A 25183-nucleotide genomic window follows, 5' to 3' on the forward strand; every position below is an offset into this window, starting at 1 on the left:
CTATGACTAACAAGAGAGTTGATTCCTGTATTTCCCAGCTGCAGTAACTGGGAAAGCTTTAGGAATTGGGAAACACTGACAAAGTTCACAACACAATGTAACTAATGCACTATCCTCCATAGTATCCAAAACGCTTTCAACAAATGGTGCCTCAGGAAAGTGGCTTCCATCCTCAAGGACTCCCACTACCCAGGACATGCCCTCTTCTCATTGTTATCATCAGGAAGGAGATACAGGAGCCTGAAAGCATAGTGATTCAGGAACAGCTTCTTCCCTTCTGCCATCCGATTTCTAAATGGGCATTGAACCCATAAACACTACCTCACTACTTTTTTTTTGCACTAATTTTAATGTAACTTTTTAATACATACTTTTTAATAATTTATTATGTATTGCATTGTACTGCTACTGCAAAGTTAACAAATTTCACAACATATTATGCCGGTGATACTAATCCTGATTCTTATTAACCAATTACCTCAATGAATTCCTGAAAGAAAATAGAGCTTTCCTGAAATTTATAGCCTGAATCAAGATACATGTGACATTTAACAAATTAATATTGGATCTTGATGCAAATTCCTTTAAGTCATAAAATGGATGTGTGTCTATGCGTTATCCATTTTTGATGATTCATTAAAATGCTGAGATAGAACAATAAGTTAGAAAAGTACTGTACTTAATATAAAAACTTCATAAAGGTTGAAGTGAATTAACTTAAAGCAAGTCCGTTAAGAGAAATGGATGGATCAGTTGCATTAGGAAGCAAATTTAATTTCTGTGCATAGAATTACAGCAAAGAAGGAAGACATTTGGTGCAATTATTCTGTGCTGGCTTTTTCCAGATCATAATCGAGTTAGCTACATCCTTCCGCAGTCTGCCACATGTCTGACAGGATGTTTTTTTCCCCTGTCACATCAATCTAAATCCTTTACAGAAGATGTTGTTGGATCCATTTCCATCATTATTTTCCATGCGTTAGGCCACGTTCTGCAGTTAGGGTATATTGCAAATATTAATTTCACAAGCAACCAATCTTCAGGTTTGAAGGTGGATTGCAGATTGGATCTAAAAAAGCAGCTCAGAACAATTAGACCTCAGACACCTGCATGTGCGGCCAAGCATCAGTGAAGATTAACATTCATTTTGGGTGTCTGGAGTGTGGGTGCATAAAAGGTGGTGTGTGACAACTATCTGTAATTTAAAGGAAACATTGTGGATACTTTGTAACTATAGAATTATCCTACTGTTACCTTTGACCTTTAGCATATAAAAATGTCATGTAATATTGGGTTGAGAGGCTTCTTGTTAGAAGTGTGCCTCAATATGATGCCCTGTTGCTCATTTTTGTTGAATGAAACACTTCTATATCCATTAGCTTCAGTGTCTCTGGTAACTTTGTTCACCTCACAATGCCATGCTCACTGATTATTGACTTCCGTGTGAAGGAAAATAGATCTCTGTTCCAAGGGAAATATGATTTTCCTTCTTATTCCGCGTCAGCTCTCCATAAGCCGTGTCCGTATTTGGCCCTACTGATGCGTCCAATTGCTCATTTGACCAACATGATTTGTGGCAGAGAAAAAATTTAGAGAATGCGTGCGTTGAAAGCAGAGAAAGGAATAGGCAGTGGCTGGAAATCTCAACTACAAAAACGATAGTATTACTCAGTAGAATAGTCCATGTCTGCAGGGAGATAAAAAGATTTATGCTTTGGACTGAGCTCTTTGTCTGAATGCAAGCTGATTCATGTGTGACGATAAAGAAGATTTTCTGTACTCCTTAAATTCCGGTCACTTCTCCATTTCTAATTTCATTTCATTGTCTCTGTTGTCAGGCATGCTTCTCGCTGTCTGTATCCTCAAGCAAACCCAACTACTTTTCCAAAGTTCCTCATCGAAACCATTATCTGTGACTAAACTTTCATTCACATTATCTGATACACACTCTGTGGCCACTTTATTAGGTGTCACCTGTACTTTTTGAGTGTATTTTTGCACACCACTGTTGTAACACTATTATAATAATTTTGCTTTCGTTTGATACATTTTACCATGTTAAAGATGGTGTATAAATACATGATTGTTGTCTGAAAGAAAAAAATTAGGTAAGTTTAATTTGTCACATCTACATTAAAGCATCAAAACTTGGCATCATTTGTGCCAGGTCAAATCAGCAAGGATTGTGCTGGGCAAGTGTTGTCATGCTTCTGGTATCAACATAGCATGCCCACAAATTACTAACCTTAACCATACACCTTTGGAATATGGGAGAAATCCGGACCACTTGGAGGAAGCACAGGTGGTGAGAATGTAGAAGACCCTAAGGAGTTTATATGTTCGCACTGTGACCATGTGGATTTCCTTTGGGCGCCCTGGTTTCCACCCACAATCCAAAGAGGTACTGGTTACTAGGTTAATTGGTCACATGGGTGTAACTGGGCAGCAGGGGTTGGTTGGGCTGAAGGGCCTGTTACTGCACTGTGTCTCTAAATAAATAAATGTCAAGAAACCGTAAGTCCAACAGAAAAGAGGAATTAAAGAACAATAATACTTGCAAAAAAAGTAGTGATGGAGGAACTTATGACTCTCAGAGCTGATAATCCTCAAGGCCTGACAATCTGCTTTCCAGAGCATTAGAGAAGCCACCATGAAAAGACTGATGTTAAAAGTGAGCTCGCATTTACAACTTCGTCTGGCAGCTCATTCCACGCTCCACCACTCTGTGTGAAGAAGCCCCCACTAATGTTCCCTTTAAACTTTTCCCCCTTCACCCTTAACCCATGTCCTCTGTTTTTTTTTCTCCCCTAGCCTCAGTGGAAAAAGCCTGCTTGCATTCATTCTATTTATACCCATCATAATTTTATATACCTCTATCAAATCTCCCATTTTTAGCATTTTATTTCAAGAGGATGAGAATATAAAAGTAAAGATGTATGGCTTCATCTTTATAAGGCAATGGTGAGGCTTCACTTTGGAGTTTTTGGAATTTTTTCCAAACATTTTTGGAAATCTATTTTCTCTACAATTTCTAAAGCTTTAAAAATTAATTTACAACCTAATAAATTGACAGTTTTGTTCAGTATAATCCCTCAATATATTCATGGTATTTCTATATCAGACCAACATGTAATTGCATTTGTTACATTATTGGCCAGAAGGGCTATTTTATTGAAATGGAAAGGTGCTTCTGCTCCCACTTTGATACAATGGTTCTCTCAGGTGATACCATGTCTTAGTTTGGAGAAAATCAGAAGTCGAACTTTTGATCCTCAATTTGACTTTGAGAAAAGTTGGGGTTCATTTGTCCACTACTATCATCTGATTCGAGTTAATTAAGATGGTTTCCTTCTGATTCTTGTTTAAATGGATTTGAGTTGGCGGATTGATGTTTTACTTTTATGGAAGCTTGTATGGCGTATAGCTCCAGGGTTGTGCTCCTAATGGTTTTTTTTTGTTAGCAGGTTTTTTTTATTTTAGTTAGTAGGGGTTTTTTTTTCCTTAAAAAATATTCTTAACACTTTTTTTCTTCTTATTATTGATATATTGTTTAGCTTTGTTAATCAGTTATTTAGCAATTTAATTCTTCGTTGTACATATTGACATGTTGACTTGATTACCTTAACATATTTTTTTGTTGATCTTTAATAATAATTAATAAAAAAGATTTAAAAAATGAAATGAAAGACCCCCATCGGCCAGGACATGTCCTCTTCTCATTGCCTCCATCAAAGAGGTGGTACTGGAAATGATTCAGGTACAGTTTCTTCCCCTCTGCCAGCTGATTTCTGAATGGACACTGAACCCGTCAACACCAGCTCACTATTTTTGCACTACTTAATTTAAATATTTATATATACATTTACTGTTTTACACAGTTTTGATTATGTATTGCATTGTTCTGCTGCCACAAAAACAACAAATTTCACAAGATATGCTGGCGAAATTAAACAGGATTTTGATTCTGGTAGAATAAATAAGGGAGATGTGGAGCATTTGGATTTTTAGGTCTCTGATAAAGTCTAACATTAAAAGATAATGGAATTAAGGTAATAACCAGAAAAATTTTGAAAACTGGTTGGCATACAGGAAAAAGAGAAAGAATAAATTTGGCTTCCTTGGAGTAAAACAGGTTGATTTGTGTATTGTAGGGATCAGTGCTTGACCCTGTTTTTCACAATGCACATCAACACCTTGGATTAGAAAACCGAGTGTAACATTTCTCATTTGCTGGCAACTTGAAACAGGGAAGAATTATGGGACACAGAGAGGCTTCAAGCCAATTTAGGCTTGTTGTGTCAGTGTGGAAGATACTTGGCAGACGCAAGATGCAGGTAAATGTTAAGTAACCAACTTTAGTAGAGAAGCAGATTCTTAGATTATTTAAATAGTGACAGAATGGGTAATGTCACCACTTCAAGAACTCTTCATTATCAATATTTATTGAATCAGAATCAGGTTTATTTTCACTGACATGTGTCATGAAATTTGTTAACTTAGCCGTAGCAGTTCAATGCAATACATAATATAGAAGAGAAAAAATTTTAAAAAATAATAAGTATGTAAATCAATTGTAGCATAGGTTTCCCCCCTCTATCCGAAAATACGGTGTTCCTATGAAACCTTTTGTAAGCTGAAATGGCGTAAAGCGAAGAAGCCATTACCATTAACTTATATGGGAAAAATTTTTAAGCATTCCCAGACCCAAAAAAAAACATACCAAATAGCACGTAAAACCTAAAATAACACTAACATATAGTAAAATCAGGAATGATAAATACACAGCCTATATAAAGTAGAAATAATGTGTAGTTTCACCTATCAGAATCGGGAAGATTTAGCCAAAACTGATTTGTAGAAAAAAAATCGGCACGTACACGCACGCGCACACACCTACCCGTGCAAGGCTTCACAGTCATGGTAGTATTTCTCGGGGTAAACAACAGGTTTAAAGCGGGTGCCTTTTTTTGTAAAAGCAAAAATCCTCTTTGGATTTCTTTTGGTTAGCGAAAACAGGTACTAATGTAGGTCTTTCATAAAAGTAAAGTGGTGTAAAGCGAACTTTCATAAAGCGGGGGACAGCTGTATACATATTTTGTATAGATTAAAAATCATGCAAAAAACAGAAATAATATGTATTAAAAAGTGAGGTAGTGTTCAAGGGTTCAATGTCCATTTAGGAATCAGATAGCAGAAGCTGTTCCTGAATTGCTGAGTGTGTGCCTTCAGACATCTGTACCTCCTTCCTGATGGTAACAGTGAGAAAAGGGCATGCCCTGGGTACTGGATGTCCTTAATAATGGATGCCTCCTTCCTGAGACACCACTCCTTGAAGATGTCCTGGGTACTTTGCAAGCAGTACCCAAAATGGAGCTAGTTTGACAAATAAGTAGTTCTCTAGAAAACAAGAAAATACCCCCTCAACCCCTGGTAATGCATTGCTTATTTATTATAATTTTTTTTCTTTCTTTTTGTATTTGCACAATTTGTTGTCTTTTGCACATTAGTTCTTTGTCTGTCCTGTTGGGTGAGGTCTTTCACTGATTCTGCTATGTTTCATGTACTTACTGTGAATGCCCACAAGAAAAATGAATCTCCGGGTTGTATATGGTGACGTATCTGTACTTTGATAATAAATTCACTTTGAACTTTGGACCCTGAACAAAGAGGTTTGAGTATCCATGTACACCAGTCACTGAGAGCAAACCATCAGCTGCAGCTTGAAGATGCCCAGTGCCCTCGATTGCAAAAAATCTTGACTGCAAGTGTTGAGTCAATGAGCAAAAACATCCTACTAGGGTTATAGAACCACAAGACATAGGAGCAATATTTGGTCATTTGACTCACTGAGTTAGCTCTGCTGTTTGAACATGGCTAATTTATTTCCTTGCTAGAGTTGCAGTAGTGCTTGGTTCAGGCAGCTCTCTGTAAAGTTATGACTCAGAGGGCATTACGTTGCGAAGTTCACTGTTTCTGAGTAACTGATCAGAGTGAACACTTGGTCCTTTGGATACATCTCACTGTGGAGTCTGTCACAGGCAGGTTCCAATGCCCGCTGGTCAATACTTAGGTCCGATTACCAGAATCAGAGTCCGCAGTACCACTAGCATGAGTTATCGAGTTAAACTTGCTCTGATTTAAAGGTGGATTAGGAGGAAGTGTCTCAAGGCTTCCCCATTAACAAAGACCTGGCTAATGCCTTTCTTCCCATAAACATGTCACATCATTCTTCCTCTGACTTCTCCTAGAGAATGGCATCTTGATCCCTAACACGTGAAACTCAGCCACGCTCATTTGCCCTTTTCCAATGGCTTCGTGAGAGTTTGGGCAGAAGATGGGGCTGATCATTCAAAGTCACCCAGGCCTATTGCTTGTTCCATTCCTGACTTGTCTTTAGATAAAATAGGGCTTGGGAATCCTAAAAGAAAAACATACAAGAGAATGCACTCATTAAAGCCTACAGATTGCTCAAAGGGCTGGATAGAGTAAATAAGGAGAGGATGTATGCATTTGTAGGAGTCTAGAATCCAGTTCTTTGGGCGAAAAAATCCTTGTTAACGAGAGAGGTCAGAGGAGATTGGCCAGACTGGTTCAAACTGACAGGGAACTCAAATAACCGTGCATTACAACAGTAGGGTGCTGAAGAGCATCTCTGAATGCACAACATGTTGAACCTTTCAATGGGCTACAGCAGCAGAAGACCACAAACGTATACTCAGTGGCCACTTTATTAGGTTCACGCGGAACCTAATGAAGTGGCCACTGAGTGGCTTCTTAAAAGGGAACATTTTCAGGACCGTAAAGCAAGACTAAGCTAGTTTGGCAAATTAGTAGTTCACTAGAAAACAAGAACATATCTCCTCTTACCCCTCGTAATGCATTGCATTACGATGCAATTAGAATAATGCTTCCCTCTACTCTCCAGTGTATGGTACTTTTGGAGCAGATTCCCAATACACATGGGCACAAAGCAGGCTAGTTTTTTTTTTAAGTGGAAAGGTGTGTTAGATAGATCGGAAGGGAAGTTTGATTTGGAAGCAGTCAGGCGTAGAATGGAGAACAGCAGGTGTAATGGACTGAGCTGTTGTGTTTCCTACTGAGCCCCTTTGGAACAGAACAAGTCATGAGGGGGGTATGGTGCTCGCCAGGTGAGTGGATTCTCAACTGTCTTTGAAAACTGCAGTCCCCAGCTGATCAACCATCAGATCCACGGAAGTAAGACTGACAACAAAGCTATGGCATTACACAACAAAGCCAAGGTCAGGTTCACATTACTGCCCATGCGTGGGCACATTATTTCTCTTCCACTGGCTAAATGGCCCATGTGTGGATTTGACATGTTTTTAGCAAACTGTTAACTACACATTCCAGATTTTTAAAAAAAATTCTAATCACTAGCTAAATGGCACACACTTCTTTGCATTGATGTTGCTATAATCTCTTGAGCTCTGCTCCCTTATGCAGCTCTGCTTTCATCAGCTCGCTCATGTACGACGGGAGCCACAGTGCATTTAAACACCCATCCCCCGAGATTAGTTTTGGAACTGAAGACTGAACAGTTGGATTCCTCCAAACATTCAGTGCACGCATTTTGATTTGACCCTGGAAGTGCCCTGAAATAATTGGAAGATCACATGCTTGGCCTGCCACTGCTGTTGAAGTAACTTCCTGTGCCTTCTAAGCAGCTCAAATCCACCACAAACCAAGATTCTCTTTAGCCTTACTAATTTGGATAGTTTTAGGATTCTAAGAAACATTTACCTCACAGGGGGAATCAATGAGGATTTGCATTTACCCACAGTCACATTTGCCAAACATGTCAAAGTGCTTCATGCAGTGAAACAGTGATGCAGTTAAACCATAATACCATAAGACACAGGAGCAGAATTAAGCCATTCAACACATCAAGATCCACCATTCCATCATGGCTGATTTATTTTCCTTCTCAACCACATTCTCCTGTTTCCTCCCTGCAACCCTCAACACCCATACTAATCAAGAACCTATCAACCATTGCAACATAAACAAGCAAATAAGACAGCTATTTTGTACACTGCAAGATCTCACATTGAGAATTTGGGTGAATATTTAAGTGTTAACACCATGATTTTAAAACCATTATATTCCAATGCAGAAATGCCTTTACCCACTGCCATACCAACAGTACCGCTCTCCTCATCAAACCTGTAATCCCCACCAGACTGACTTTCCTGTTTCTCTCGCTTATTGGCTTGTGATATACTCTTATATCTCTTATATTGTGATATACTCTTATACTCTCGCTTATTGGCTTGTGATATGTTGCTGACTGTGTCTAAGTTCTGGTATAAACTTCTCTCCTCTTGCCCCTTGTATTGCTTCTACTCATGCCAAAATGACTTCCTCCAAAGGATGATACTTGGTACCTGAACATTGTACTCAGTGGCTACTTTATAAGGTACACCTGTACATCTGCTCCTTAACAGTCATCATTTCTGAACCATAATCAGAACCAACTGTTCATTTCCCTCACAACACAGTCTACGGTTTGGGCTGGCCACGAGTCCTGCCAAAAGGTCTCGGTCAACAGTACTCTTTTCTATAGATGCTGCCTGGCCTGCTGAGTTCCCTCAGCATTTGTGTGTGTTGCTTGGATTTCCAGCATCTGCAGATTTTCTCTTGCTTTTTCACTTCGTTCCATAGATGCTACTTGACCTGCTGAGTTCCCTCAGCATTTTGTGTGCGTTTCTCAAGATTTCCAGCATCTGCAAAATCTCGTCTGTTTATTTCTTCTGAACATAGCTGAATCAAATGTTCAAGCAGTTACACCCAGTGGCCACTTTATTAGGTACACCTATACCCCTGCTTCTTAATGCAAACTATCTAATCAGCCAATCAAGTGCCAGCAACTCAATGCATGAAAGAATGCAGATCTGGTCGAGAGGTTCAGTTGCTGTTCAGACCAAACATCAGATGGGGAAAAAATGTGATCCAAGTGACTTTGACTGTGGAATGATTGTTGGTGCCTGACAGGGTGGTTTGAGTATCTCAGAAATTGCTGATCTGGTGAAGAAGAGGTGGGGGGCATTACCTCCTCTACCTGTCACGGTGAGGCCACACTCTGGTCAGAAAGGCAACACCTTAAACTCCATCTGGGTAGCTTCCAACCTGATGGCATGAACATCGATTTCTCGAACTTCCAATAATGCCCCCACCTCCCCACTTTCAACATTCCTCTCTCTCACCTTATCTCCTCCCTTTGGTGCTCCTCCCACTTTTCTTTCTTCCATGACCTTCCATCCTCTCCCATCAGATTCTCCCTTCTCCAGCCCTCTCTCTCTTTCACCATTCAACTTCCCAGCTCTTTACTTCACACCTCTCCCCCCCCCCCCCACCTTCCCGGTTTCACCTATAACCTTGTGTTTCTTCCTCCTCTTCCCGCACATTCTTACTCTGACTTCTCATCTTATTTTCTCCAGTCCTGATGAAAGTTCTTGGCCCGAAATACTGACTGTACTCGTTTCCATAAACGCTGCCTGGCCTGCTGAGTTCCTCCAGCATTTTGTGCGTGTCGTGTGCACATGCTTTGTTGCAGCCAGAAGCACAGCAACACTGGCTGGCTGCCCAGTACAAACCTCGCTGATTTGATTTGATACAAATGAAGCATTTGTCTCAATGTACATGTAACAAATAAAGCTAATCTTCTCTTAGAACCTCGAGCAGAAAACAAGTAGGTGGAAAAATGCAGTGGGTCAAACAGCATGCATAGAAGCAAAGAGATGGCCAAGGCAATTTCTTGACTTGAGGTGTTGACCATCCCTTCACCTCCAGAGATGCAGCTAGATTCTGCTGATTTCCACCAGTTAGTTCTGTGCCCCCAATACCAGCAGTCTCTGTGCTTACTAATATAAGTCGCTGCTTTGTTCTAAACGATCCTTTAGCTCACCAGACGCTTGAAGGGTGTTATTCTACATTTCCTTTCTGTGATATGCTTTCTGAGATTATTCCTGATGGGCTTGGTTCTCATTTTTAGGTTTATGTTCTTTTGTCCTACACTCTCCCACCCGAGGAAAAGACTTGTCCTCATTAACAAGTTCAAATTTTTCAATTAGCTGAATTACCTCGGCATCTCAATTAAATCATTCTTTAGCCTTCTATAATAAAGGGCCATAAACTCGGTTTATGTAACATATCCTTTTAATTAAATTTTTAGCCTGAGTATCATTCAATAGGGGTGGAAGGGTGGAGCTAGGACTCTACCAAAGGAGGTGCAAGGTGCTCCTTCCCTCTGCTAGCCTGCAGGTCACCCTTGGGCAATGTGTAGCACCTGCTTGGCTCCCATCCCCCCCCACCCCCGATCAGGGACATGTGAAGTCATGGGTGCAGGTGGTGGGTGGTCATATGAGCAGCTGGTACACATCACAAGACCTGATTATGTGACCACTGATGCCAGGCAGACAACCTCTGAAGGGTATTGATAATGACTGGGGTCAAACATCTTGTAAAGACACTGCCCAAAAGAAGACAATGGCAAACCACTTCTGTAGAAAAATTTGCCAAGAACAATCATGGTCATGGAAAGACCATGATTGCCAACGTCATATGACATGACACATAATGAACAAATGAATGATCATTCTACAATGTTGGGAGCACTTCAGAAGAAACCCATTGGCAGTAGAGTATTTGTAATGCTGCAAAATGATGAAAAATATAAATGAGGAATCTCTATCTGTAAGATTCATGTTACAATGTTCTATTTCCTCATTTAGACCATTAATATATGGAGTCAAAAGCTTCATGTTACTACATTAAGGTGACTTTGACTCATGTCTTCTATTTGATTTTGTTCCATACAAAAAAGATTGGTGAAATGGTTCTTTATTATCAAAACAGTAACCATCGGAAGAGAGGGGTGTGGAAATTATGGAGGCATGCACTGTGTCAGAATGAAGAGAGGGTGTGACAGCCTTCCTCCACCCAGGACTAATTTAATGCAAGATACATGCCGTCTACGGTACAGTGCAATATCTTAGGTGTATATATATATATATATACACACACATACACACACACACACATATATATATATATATATACACACACAACATATTATAGCAGAAGCAGTATAGTGCAGTACATAAAATTACTGCAGTACTATGCAAAAGTCCTATGCACTCTAACTATATGTGCCCAAAACTTTTGCATAGTACCGTAGTAATTTTCTGTATTGCACTGTACTACAGCCACAAAAAAAGTCATGACATATGAGAGTGATGATAATCCTGATTCTGATATGGGTCTGAGATTGGGAAGGGGGCAGAGAGAGGGGAATCATGGTTGGGAAAAGGGGAGGGAATGGGAAGAACCTGAGAGACATTCTGTAATGACCGATAAATCGATTGTCTGGAATCTAATGACCTTGCCTGGTGTCTCAGGGCTACGTGTGTCTACACCCGCGCTTCCCCTCACCCCTGGCACTCCTCCTCTGCCACCTGTCCCACACCCCTCCTGTGGCACTCCACCCTCTCCATTTCCAACATTCTCCCGCCAGATTTACAAACCCCCTCTCAGTACTGCGCCAAAGTCTTGGACACCCTAGCTATACATACGCACAAGACTTTTGCACAGTACTGTACTTAGTATCTGGAAGGAAGTTGCAGTACTGAATCAATCTCCTCCTCCTAATAAAACATCGTTCTTGGTGGTGCAACACATGTAATCAATGATCCATAACTATTAATTCACTAATGACTTGATCAAAGGAAAAGGTGGCATGGTACGGATTTATGCTTGATTAGAACCATTCACTTTGGTGTGCAGTTCCCAATTGCTGTTGTCATCAACAACCACAATGTCATCTTCCACTCTGTCTTTCAGTCACTCAGTATTGAATTTGTAGCAAACGAACAGCTAGCATTCTGCCTTCCACACAGTATTTCTGTCTAATGCAGCCACTTAGGTGAGATTCTGGATATTGAAGGGGTGTTAATTTCACGGTACCAGCACCATCCAAGGATAGGACGTCAATGCCCGGGGAAAGCACAATGTTTGCTATCAGTGTGGGTACAGAAGTGTAGCGGTTAGCACTACGCTCTACAGTACCAGTGACCCGGGTTCAATTTCCACTGCTGCCTGTAAGAGTTTGTATGTTCTCCCTATGATCGCATGGATTTCCTCCAAGTGCTCCCATTTCCTCCCACAATCCAAAGATGTGCCATTTGGTGGGTTAATTGGCCATTGTAAATTGTCCTGTGATTAGGCTTGGGTTAAAGCAGGGGAATTGCTGGGCTGTGCGACTCGAAGGGCCGGAAGCATGTATTCCACGTTGTATCTCAATAAAACAAAATGGCAGCAGCTTCTATTTGTCTTACTAGGGTAAGGGGATCCAAAATTGCACGGAAGTTGGTTTTCACTGGCAGGAGATAAGATGCAGATTTAATTGCCTAAAAGCTGTGCAGCAACTGAGGAGAAGTACTTTTCTGTAGGAAGATATGGAATGCATTGCCTTAGATCAGGGGTTCTCAACCTTTCTTATGCCATGTGGATCCCCGAATGGGAACCCGTGTATTAGAAGAATGGTGAAGAAAATTTTACAAATATTGAAAATAAGTTGATATATACTTGAAAAAGGGTCATTTTCAGGGCTCTGCAGTAAAAGCGAAGAAGTATGACAGAAAATTAGAACATAGAAAGTAGAACACAGAATGTTATAGGACAGTACAGACCCTGCAGCCCACAATATTGTGGCGACTTTTTAGCTTTATTTACTTATTGAGATACAGTGCAAAATAGGCCCTTCTATCCCTTTGAACCATGCTGCCCTTCAATCCCCCGAATTAACCCTAGCCTCTTCACGGGACAATTTACAATGACCAATTCACCTACCAACCAGTAGGTCTTTGGACTGTGGGCGAAAACCGGAGCACCTGGAGGAAACCCACGCGGTCACAGGGAGGACATAGAAACTGCTGACAGGTAGCAGTGGGAATTGAACCCAGGTCACTGGTTCTTACCACTGCACTACCATGATGCCCCATAATCTACTCCAAGATGTATCTAATGCTTCCCTTCTACATGGCCATCCATTTTCCTTTCACCCATGTGCCTACCTAAGTCTCTTAAATGTCCCCAATATATCTGCCTCTACCACCACCCCTAGCAGGGTGTTGTACCACGGCTTTACACCACTCCCGGTATAAAAAAAACTTACCTCTGATATGCACCCTATATTTTCCTCCAATCACCTTCAAATTGGTCCTTATTATATTAAGTATTTCCACCCTGGGAAAAAGCTGCTGGTTATCCACTCTGTCTATGCCTCTTATCATCTTGTACACCTTTGTCAAGTCACCTCTTATCCCTCTGCACTCCAAAGTCACCTCTCATCCTCCTTTTGCTCCAATCAGTAGACTTCCAGAAAGTGAAAAGGTGGCCAATTCCTCAGCTGTACTTCTTTATGATGTTTCTTTGTACTTTCCAGTTTTTGTTTTCGATCCCTCTCTTATACGCAGACTGGAGCAAAGTTCAACAAGTGTGACAGCCCCCTCTCACCTTGACCATATAGTGAACGACATTCCGTTCACTTAAACAAACAACTGCTTCCAGCAAGCAATGCCTGATATTGATCGAGCATCGGCATCCTAGTCACTGTTTATCCTGCTCAGCTTTGTGAAGTTGATGAAACTATTGTCAGCCTGACTTGGATTCATTAACCAGGTCTGCGCTTTGGGCTTTCCCAGTTGGATTGCTCAGTAATTACAGAGCAGAATAGACAGCACTGACTGTTGAATTGCTACAATGCATTCTTCAGCTGTGGTCATTGTGTCTGATCTGTCATTCTGTGCTATATCAGAATACAAGAACATCAAAATTAGGAGCAGGAGAGCCGTTTGGCCCATTAAGCCTATACTGCCATTTATTACGAACATGGCTGACTTCACTGGACAATCTTTTTGAAAGTGTTGCCTCCTCAGGATTCTTTTTTTTGTTTGTGATAGATTGCTTGTAGCTGAAGACAAATAGGATTTCAGAGTACTTGTATCATGTAGGAATTTGGAGAAACAAGAAATTCACTTTTATTGAATATAATGTGTTTAACTACATAATGATGCTGACTCTTTGCAATAGCTCAACTAAGCTAAAAATGTTTTGTTGACAATTTTCGTTTGTGCTCAGTGTCTGAGACTTCTCACTTTAGTGTCCAACAATAATGAGCTAGCATTGATGGATTCCAGTTGCTTTGACACCATTTCTCCATGATCGCAATGTCCTGGTGAAACCTCTTACCATGCTCATCACTGACAGTGCCAAGATTTGCAGGGAAAGTTTAAATGGGAATGCAGAAAATGAATCTTTAGTGACATGTTGCACTTCATGGTTTTGTATGCTTGAAGTATGTTGTCAATCAGCTGCACAGAGTTTGGTGCGCTGTAGTTGCCAAGAAAATATTACTCAGCAAGGAAAATCTTTATTGTCTAGTGTATTTCTTGCCCTCCTTTCATATTAACATAGAACATTACAGCACAGTACAGGCCCTTTGGCCCACATTGTTGTGCCGACCTTTTAACCTACTCCAAGATCAATCCAACCATTCACTGCATCACTGCCTGGTTCAGAAATTGCACCATCTCGGATCGCAAGACCCTGCAGCGGATAGTGAGGTCAGCTGAGAAGATCATCGGGGTCTCTCCTCCCGCCATCACAGACATTTACACCACACGCTGCATCCGTAAAGCAAACAGCATTATGAAGGACCCACGCACCCCTCATACAAACTCTTCTCCCTCCTGCCATCTGGCAAAAGGCACCAAAGTACTCGGGCTCTCACAACCAGGCTACGTAACAATTTCTTCCCCCAAGCCATCAGACTCCTCAATACCCAGAGCCTGGACTGACACCAACCCACTGCCCTCTACTGTGCCTATTGTCTTGTTTATTATTTATTGTAATGCCTGCACTCTTCTGTGCACTTTATGCAGTCCTGGGTAGGTCTGTAGTCTAGTGTAGTTTTGCGTTGTTTTACGTAGTTCAGTGTAGTTTTTGTATTGTTTCATGTAGCACCATGGTCCTGAAAAACATTGTCTCATTTTTACTGTGTACTGTACCAGCAGTTATGGTCAAAATGACAATAAGGTGACTTGACTCTTACATAGCCCTCTTTTTTTTTGCTATCTTTCTGTACATTCTCCTAATTATCCAGACATCTAGCAGTCTCTATTTTGAATGAACTCCTCGGTGGTTCTCTGGGGTACAGTGTTCCAAAGATTCACCATCTTCTAAGTGAAGAAAAATTCAACCTCATCTGGTCCTATGTGACCAACTCTTTATTCTGAGACTCTGAACCCTAAATCTAGGGTCCTCAGCCAAGGAAAATATCTTCACTACACAGACTTCTAGCAAGCAATTGCAAGTTTTTAATGAGCTCACTTAGAGAATACAAGTCCAGTTTACACAATTTCTCCTTAGTGAACCAACCATCCCTGGAACCAATCTAGTGAACCATCACTAGATTCCTTTTATTGTAGAACAGTTTGGAAGCACCAGATAATTCACTCCTGCTCCTCTGTATGTTTATATATCATAATATAATTACATGTCTCTAACTTCTGGTAATTTCTCTCCCCTCCCTTTCCTTCGATCTTTTTCCATTTCCCATCCTGACTCTCTCACCTCTTATCTTCTCCTCACCTGCCCATCATCTTTGTCCATCTTCCTTCCCTTTCTCTCTTCTCTCCTATCAGATTCCTCATTTTTTACCTTTATCCTTTTCACTTGTCTCTTCTCAGCATCTCATTTCATCAACCTCTCCCACCCACCCACCTTCCCTCTCACCTGGCTTCACCCATCACCTGCCAGCTTGTACTCCTTCCCTTCCCTACCTTCTTCTTCCCCCTTCCGTTCCAGACCTGATGAAGGTTCTTGGCCTGAAATGTTGACTGTTCATTTCCCTCCATTGATGTTGCCTGACCTGCTGAATTCCCCCAGCATTTTGTGTGCGTTGTCATTTTTTTCCTTGTTTTGTTTTCCACAGACATTATTTTTGTGGTTAGGAGAGCAGAATTGTACACAACACAGCAGGCGTTGGCTCATAAAGGCCCTGTATAATTGTTGAAGTTTCTGCAGTTTTTAAGTGAGAAGCAAAGGTTAGCTTTTAGATCTCTACTGCGTACTTGTGTAAGCAATTTGGCAAATTTGTTTCTTGTGTACAGTCTACTGCATCTTATATTGATCTAAGCCCATTAAAAGGAAACCTGATGCATCAAGAGTGAATTGTGATTCCATCAAATTTCCATCATGTTTATTATTTTTCCCCTTTTCAAAATGTCTATTGCATTTCAGTCACAGGCTAAGGGCATCAAGTTACTTCTAACTTATTTTGTACAAGATACTTAAAAAGACCAGCCAGCTAATTAAATTTTATTTAAGAAACCAAGCTAGAGTATGCCTTAATGGTTTTGTTGGATTATAATGTAAAAACTTATTTTTCCTCATAGGAAAACTTTTTCTTTGAAAAGTTTTCCTATGTTTGTTTGTATTTTTATCTAGTCATCTAGACTCAGTTGCCACTTTATTAGGCATCTTCTGTCTCCGTATGTGTATGTCCGTGGTCTTCGGCTGCTGTCGCCCATCCACCTCAAGGTTCGATGTGTTGTGCATTCAGTGATGTTCTTCTGCACACCACTGTTGTAATACGTGGTTATTGAAGTTACTGTCATCTTCCTGTCAGTTTGAACCAGTCTGGCCATTCTCCTCTGATCTCTCTCATTAACAAGGCTTTTCCAACCACAGAACTGCCACTCACTGGATGTTTTCTTTTGTTTTTCACACCACCCTCTGTAAAGTCCAGAGACTGTTGTGCATGAAAATCTCAGATCATCAGCAGTTTCTGAGATACTCAAACCACCCCACCTGGCAACAACAATCATTCCACTGTCAAAGTCACTTAGATCACGTTTATTCCCCCTTTCTGACACTTGGTCTGAACAACAACTGAACCTCTTGACCATGTCTGCATTGCTTTTATGCAGCATTTCACTCACAGTTGAGAACCAGATACCTCTGCTTTGCTATACCCTCCAGCTCTGTCTGTCTGTCTTGCTGATTTTCCTTCAGGTGCACTGACTGGAAGAGAGAGCTTTCATGTTACTTCTTGTAGTACAGGCAAGATCACTCTATTGCAGCCATAATAAACCTCACTTAGCTAAAAAAAAAATAAAGAGTGTGAAATGGACAAGTTGTCCAAGCATGTGGGAGTTTTAGCATTAATGCAATTTTGAACCTACGATTTATGTAGAAGTTATATAAGACGCTGGTGAGGCTTCACCTGGAATATTGTGTACAGATTGTGTTCATCCTGTTATAGAAAAGATGTTACTGTGTCTGACTTCACTACTTCCTTTACCACCTTGAAAGCCACCTCACGTCCATTGCCATTTCTTTCCGATCTCGTGTAATGAGTTTAAGGGGTGGAGCGCCATAGCCTGGTTTGGAAGAAACCTGTTATAGTAATTAAAAAATCCAAAAAGGATCACAACTGTGACAGGTCTTTTAGCCTTGGGGCACCCACCACTGCTTGAATTTTCTGTGCACACTTGTGTAATCCTTATGCATCAATAGTGGGATTGCAGAATGTGATGTTTGGTTTAAAGAATTCACACTTGTTGCTTTGTGCTCTAAGCCCTTAATCTTCTAATTGTTTTAACACCGTCTTGAGATTTTGGAGATGTTCCTCGTCATCCTTACCAGTAACATCTAGGTAACACTAAGTGCCTGGGCAGCCTTGTAGCACCTGGCCCATAGCTTTCTGCCAGAGCGCAGGTACAGATGATAGTCCAAAAATAAGCCTATTACAGTGATAAAGCCCTTTGTGAGTGTATATGGTGAGAAACACTTTGGGCTTTTCTTCCATCTCCATCTGTAGGTAGACCTCAGCAAGTCCACTTTGCTGAAGTGTTTTCCTCCAAAAAGATTTGGAAAGACATCTTCGTTCCTGGGTAGAGGACATTGATCTACTTTCAGTACTGGGTTGACGGCGACCTTAAAGTCACCAGAGATCCTGACAGACCCATTCTTTTTGGCTACTGGAACCACTAGTGTTGCCTATGGACTCCACTCAACCTTGATAAGAATTCCTTCAGCCTCTATGCGATCTAGCTCACTGTCTACTTTATCACAGATGGCTTAAGGAACTGTACGGGCTTTGTAAACCTCGGTGTGGTATTTTTATTTAACACAATTTCACACTTGACAAGTTTGAGTTTTCCAATGCCATCCCTGAGCACTGCTGTGGCATTCTCCAGCACCTTTCTCAATTCGCTTTCAGCTGACTCTATTGCAGGGGACATCACATGCTAATGGTGGATGAATCTTCAATCAAGCTGGTAGTGTCTCAGCCACACATGACCCCACAATGCTGGCCCTCCTGCTCTTACCACATACCAACACAATGTGGCTTGTTGATTGTTGTATTTCACTTTTACAAAGTCATTCCCACAGGAGTATATTTTTTTTACCAGTACAAGTTCTGAGTTAGATATCTGCAGGCTTCATTTCAGCACCTTTGAAATGCCACTCAAATTCTTTTTATAGAATGATTGAAACACCCAAGTCAGTGGCAAATTCCATTTTAATTAATTTGATATTCACTTCTGATCTAAACCATATTGCTTGTCTACTGTTAATTTTCACATAGTAAATCTTAAGGCTACACAGTCCTGTGTCACTATCATTATTATCTGATATTTCCTCCACAGCATGCAGATTGATGCTCTTTTTGAAACTGCAACTTAACTTTATCTTTTTCTCTTCTCTTTATTTTTGTCTACCCAACATGCTCTTTGTTTGTGTCCTACATTATTGCATTTTCTGCAAGTTTCAGCTTTCAATCTGGATTGATCTGGTGTATTTGAGCTCCTGTCTCAACGGTAACACAACTTGTTCAGCCAGGCTGGTTTCACTCACTTACATTCCTGATTGTCTCAATTGTGTCTGTCTGCTGTTCGCATTGGTACAGCTGTTTCGACTGCTCTTTTAAATGTAAACTGTGCTTCAGTTAGGAACCATTTTTAAATGTTTTCTTTTAAGATTCCATGGGTCATGCAATCTCTCTGTGTATTATTAAGTCCAACACTGAACTGACAAGGCTCAGGCAACTTCAATTCAGCCGCGTACACTGAAATGGATTCCCCTTCCTTTTGATTCCGCTTATAAAACCTAAAGCATTCTGCAATCAACAATGGTTTTGGTTCTCAATCTTCCTGCATTACTTTCATGATATTAGCAAAGCTCATTTTGGCTTGTTTGGTTAGAGCAGTTAAGCTTCTAAGCAAACTGCATGCCTTTAAATCCAATGCACTCAGCAGAAATGACACTTGTTTCTCTTTGACTATTACATTTGCTTTAAAATACTGTTCAATCGGTTCAGTATACATATTCCAGTTATCTCTTTTGTTACTGAAGGCATCTTCCTTTCCAATGTCACCACCCATTTCTGCTTTTTGTTTTTAAAAAACTTTATATTATTACCCAGTATTCACTGTTCATGAACCCATGAATTTGTTTATTTTATGCCTTTTTTTAAACACTCGACCATGTTCTCACTCTCACTTCCAAAGAGACGTGCTGCGTGCTTTTTTAAAAACTCAAACATATCTTTGCACTTCAGCAGGTAGGCAGTCTTCTTGGTTTTGTTTAAAACTTCCTCATCACCACTGTTATATCTTGTTGCTCCAAAACATAAAAATGAATTAAAAGGAAAGTATTGGAGTTGAGAATGTGAGTCTAAACTTTGTTTTCACTTTAAGTGGCATGATGACACAAGTCATTTATGTGCTTTTACACATAACTCACAATGTATTATGTAAACAAAAAATGCTTATTGAAACAATACATTTACAATATTACTCAAATATTACTGAAATATTACACTAAATACACAATAGTTACTACCTTGAAATACTATGAAGTGTTCACTATGCTGAAGGCTGCATAATCATCTTTATTGATATTGAGAGTTAAAATAAGATTATTGCTGTAAATCCATTTGGGTTATTCCAGGATTAGCTATTTTATCCAATAACTGGAGAGAATTCATTGGTTAATAGTTAACTAGCACAAGCCTTAGTGTAGAGGCATCTTAAATTCTCCCTATTTGAATGTGATCTCTGACCCCACATTCTACTGAGATATTTATTGTTTTGCTAAGTTTCTCTCTTCATCATTGATTAGTTTGATGATGCACAAGAAGAAAATACAAAATAATCATGGCTAATACTTTTAAGGGAGGGCATAATTTTAAGGTAAGGACAGATGCTGGAAATCCAGAGTAACACACCTAAAATGCAGAAGGAACTCAGCAGGTTAGGCAGCTCTAGGGAAAGGAATAAATAGTTGATATTTCAGACTGAGAGAAAAGTATAGGGGGGATATCAGAGGTAAGTTTTTTTTCCACACAGAGAGTGGTGTGGTGAGTGCTTGAATGCCCTGCCAAGAGTGGTGGTAAAGGCAGATTCTTCAGAGCAGTTTCAGACTCTTGGATAACACTCAACCTCTCATGATCCCAGAATACATCTTACACAGTCAACAAAGCTCACTGACGCCTGGACTTTCTGATAAGGCTGAAGAGAGCAGGACTTTGCACATCCATACTCCGCAGATGTGCAGTAGAGAGCATCCTAACAATCTGCATTACTGCATGGTACAGAAACTGCACTGCGGTGGACAGGAAGCTCTACAACGGGTAGTCAAAACTGCCCAGTGCATCACCAGCACCAGCTGACCCGACATCAAGGACACACACACACATAAAATATATATATATAGAAGGGTGCCTTTCTTCTAGCGTGTCGCACCAGACAGTGAGCCACTCTTGTCTGACGCGTGGTGTCAGGATTGGTCTCCTTTCAGATTAACCGGGTCATGATATGAATGTTTCTGACTTGACCCTTTTTTTTTTAAATATGAGGCTGAGTGGCTAGCTCGACGCTCAACCCGGCACGGATGGAAAGCGTGCTCGGGGGTGGCTGACTTGAATTCGAACTCGGGAGCCTTCTCTCCAGAGTCTGGCGCTGATGCCATTGCGCCACCAGCCGGCCAGAAGGGTGCCCGGAAAAGGCTAGTAACATCATAAAGGATCTCATAAACTGTTTGCCCCTCTCCCATCAGGGAGGAAGCTGCACAGCATCCACAGCAGGACCGCCAGGCTCAAAATCAGTTATGTTCCCCTCATGAAGCTGATCAACACCTCCATCCACTACTTTATTATTTCCCATCAGTTACCTTTATGTACAGCCCAGCATCACTTTACGGACATGCGATCAATCTATATGTATATAAGCTATCTTATGTACAGTGCCTATAAAAAGTATTTACCTCCTTGGAAGTTTTCATGTTTCATTGGTTTACAACATAGAAACAGTGCATTTTGTTTGGCTTTTCTGACACTGATCAACAGAAGATACTCTTTTGTGTCAAAGTGAAAACAAATTTCTACAAATTGATCTAAATTTATTACAATTATTAAACACAGAATAATTAATTGCATTATTACTCACCCTCTTCAAGTCAGTATTTAGTAGACGCACCTTTGGCAGCAATTACAGCCTTGAGTCTGTGTGTATCAGCTTTGGACATCAGGACACTGCAATTTTTCCCCATTCTTCTTTACAAAACCGCTCAAGCTCTGTCAGATTGCATCAGGATTGTGAGTGAACAGCCCTTCTCAAGTCCAGTCACAAATTCTCAATTGAATTAAGGTCTGGACTCTGACTTGGCCACTCCAGCACATTAACTTTGTTGTTTTATAAGATATTCCTGTGTTGCTTTCGCTTTATGCTTAGGGTCATTATCTTATTGGAAAACAAATCTCCTCCCAAGTCGCAGTTCTTTTGCAGACAGCATCAGGTTTCTCGCCATGATTTCCCTGTATTTTGCTGCATTTTTTACCCTCTCCCCTCACCCCTCACAAGCCTTCCAGGGCCTGCTGCAGTGATGCATCCACACAACGTGATGCAGTCACCACCATACTTCACGGTAGGGATGGTGTGTTTTTGATGATGTGCGGTGTTTGGCTTACACTTAGTCTGATGGCCAAAAAGCTCAGTTTTGGTTTCATCAGACCATAAAACCTTCTTCCAGCTGACTTCAGCGTCTCCCACATGCCTTCTGGCAAACTCTAACTGAGATTTCACGTGAGTTTTTTTCAGTGGCTTTCTTTTTAACCGCTCTCCCGTAAAGCTGTGACTAGAGAAGCAGCTGGGTTACAGTTGCTGCTTGCGCATTCTCTCCCATCTCAGTCACTGAAGCTTGTATCTCCTCCAGAGTTTTCATAGGTCTCTTGGTGGCAGCCCTCACTAGTCCCCTTCTTGCATGGTTTTGGAGGATGGCCTGCTCTAGGCAGATTTACAGCCGTCCCATATTCTTTCCATTTCTTGATGATCGACTTAACCGTACTCCAAAGGATATTCAGAGTCTTGGAAGTTTTTTTGTATCCATCTCCTACCTTGTGCTTTTCAATAACCTTTTCACAGAGTTGATTGGAGTGTTCTTTTGTCTTCATGGTGTGGTTTTTGCCAGGATACTGACTCACCAGCATTTGGAACTTTCAGATACAGGTGTAGTTTTACCACAATCAATTGAAACACTTTGACTGCCTGCCACTTAACTAATTATGTAACTTCTAAAGCCAATTAGCTGCACCACTGATAATTTGGTGTGTCACATTAAAGGAGGTGAATACTTATGCAAACAATTATTTTGTGTTTTATATTTGTAATTAATTTAGATCACTTTGCAGAGATCTGTTTTTGCTTAGACATGACAGTCTTTTTCGGTTATCACTGTCAAAAAAGCCAAATTAAATCTACTATGATTCAATGCTGTAAAACAATAAAACATAAAAACATCTGGGGGGGGGAAATACTTTTTATATGCACTGTTAATATTTTTTGTGCTTTTTATTATCATTGTGTTCTTTATATCTTGTGCTTTCTTTTTGTGCTGCGTCAGATCTGGAGTAACTAATATTTCGTTCTTCTTTACACTTGTTAACAGGAAATGACATGAATCAATCTTGAATCTTGAAACTCTTTGATAGGCACATGGATAAAAGAAAAATGGAGGGCAATGTAGGAGGGAAGAGTTATATTAATCTTAGATTAGGTTAAAGAGTCACCACAACATCACGGGCTGAAGGGCCTGTATTGAGCTGTAGCGTTCTCTGTTCTTAAAAAGCTGAAGAAGCAAAAATCGAGAGTGTGAGATGAAGAAACAAAGTAGAATAAAACTCCTGGGGAACAATTGATTTCGATAGTTTCTGTTTTTAAGCCCTAAATAAAACAAGTAGCGCCCATTAACGGTATGAAGCAATGATTAACTTTTAGGGATATGGTACTGTAGCATTAATACTAGATTACTGGACTAGTATCCAGAGACATGAATTAAACCTTACTGTGACCAAAGGGAGTTTTAATTCAAGTATGTTCTGAAAAAAATGTAATATCAATAACAGTGATGATGAAAATACAATCACTGATAAATTCTTCAGGGAAGTAAATCTGCCATCCTTACCTTGATTTGCCTTGTATGTGACTCCAGACCACCAAAGTAGATGACTCTAACTGAAGTTAGGCACAGGCGATAAATGTTGGTCTTGACTGTGCTTCACACATCCTGTGAATTAGCAAAAAAAAGATTGGTAAATTGGTTTTATTCTTGTCACATATACAGAGGTACAATGAAAACTTTGTTTTGCACACCATCCTTACAAATCATTTCATTAGCTAGTACAAGGGTAAAGCAATAAAGCAATAACTGAATGCAGAATAAAATGTTACAGTTACAGGAAAGTACAGTGCAGACAGACAATATGGTGCAAGGCCATGACAAGGTAGATTGTGAGGACAAGAGTCTATCCTATCATACAAAGAGATCATTCAAAAGGCTCAGAATAGCGGGACAGAAGCTGTCCGTGAGCCTGGTGGTACATCCTTTCAGGCTTTTGTATCTTCCACCCAAAGGGAGGAGTGAGAATAGAGAATGTCCAGCTTGGGTGGGGTTATTGATAATGTAGGCTGCTTTACTGAGTCTGTGAGGAGTGTAGACAGACTATAGGTAAGTGTAGGCACTGGATAGATTGTAGAGGATCAATACAGCTAATGCTCTCCTTTGATAACATGCATGATCGGTTTTCTCTGAGAAGTAATTTGAGAAGAGTTTTATGCATTTCTAAATAATTTACAGTGTTATATGTAATTAGGTAGCATTCAACCTGTTCCAGCTGGGGCTAATTGAGGTGAATAACAGCTGTCCCACAGAATTGACATCGGTGGCTGCTGGGCATAGAAAGGGGAAAGGAGAATTTGCACGTGGTATCAGTGGGGATGCCTGGAACCAACTCATGAACTGATAAATGGTCCAGCAACCCATAATCAGGAAAAGATGATTAATTTTGCATTTGAACTACTGTGACCGAGGGTTTCAGATGATGCAGACCAACTGTGAACAGACGGTTTCAGACGAGGCGTTCAGGCAGCAGAGAAGGAAAGCGGTGACGTAACTCTACTACAGTGCCAGCAACCCAGGTTCAAATCCTGCCGCTATCTGTACGTTATGGGGTGCTCTGGTTTCCTGCCACATTCCAAAGACGTGTAGGTTATGACGTTAGTTGGTCACACGGGTGTAATTGGGCGATGCGGGCTCGTTGGACAAGAAGGGCCTGTTACCATCACAAACGAGAGAAAATCTCAGATGCTGGAAATCCAAGCAACACACACACACACAAAATGCTGGAGGACACAGCAGGGCCACCTACTGCCACGATGAGGCCACACTTGGGTTGGAGGAGCGACACCTTATATTCCGTTCTGGGTAGCTTCCAACCTGATGGCATGAATATTGATTTCTCGAATTTCCAGTAATGCCTCCCACCCTCTCCCTTCACTATTCCCCATTCCCATTTCCCTCTCTCACGTTATCTCCTTACCTGCCCATCACCTCCCCCGGTTCTCCTCTCCCTTCCCTTTCTTCCGTGGCCTTCTATCCTCTCCTATCAGATTCCCCCTTCTCCAACCCTTTATCTCTTTCACTAATTGACTTCCTAGCTCTTTACTTCACCACTAACCCCCCCCCCCCACGGTTTTACCTATCACCTATTACTTCGTATTTCTTCCTCCCCCCTCCCCCCCCCCACTTTCTTACTCTGACT

At 40.7% G+C, this 25183-nt stretch overlaps 1 protein-coding gene across 2 annotated transcripts in view; it reads right to left on the reverse strand.

Moving 5' to 3' along the window:
- Window positions 1-25183, reverse strand: part of lrrn2 (leucine rich repeat neuronal 2) — a 330240-nt gene that overhangs the window by 139411 nt on the left and 165646 nt on the right. For both annotated transcript variants that reach the window (XM_063065361.1, XM_063065359.1), the window contains exon 2: window positions 23548-23649. The gene's annotated coding sequence lies outside the window, so the exon portion shown is untranslated. The remainder of the gene's footprint in view (window positions 1-23547; window positions 23650-25183) is intronic.

This window comes from Mobula hypostoma, chromosome 13 (assembly GCF_963921235.1).
Source record: "Mobula hypostoma chromosome 13, sMobHyp1.1, whole genome shotgun sequence".
Classification (NCBI taxonomy): Eukaryota; Metazoa; Chordata; class Chondrichthyes; order Myliobatiformes; family Myliobatidae; genus Mobula; species Mobula hypostoma.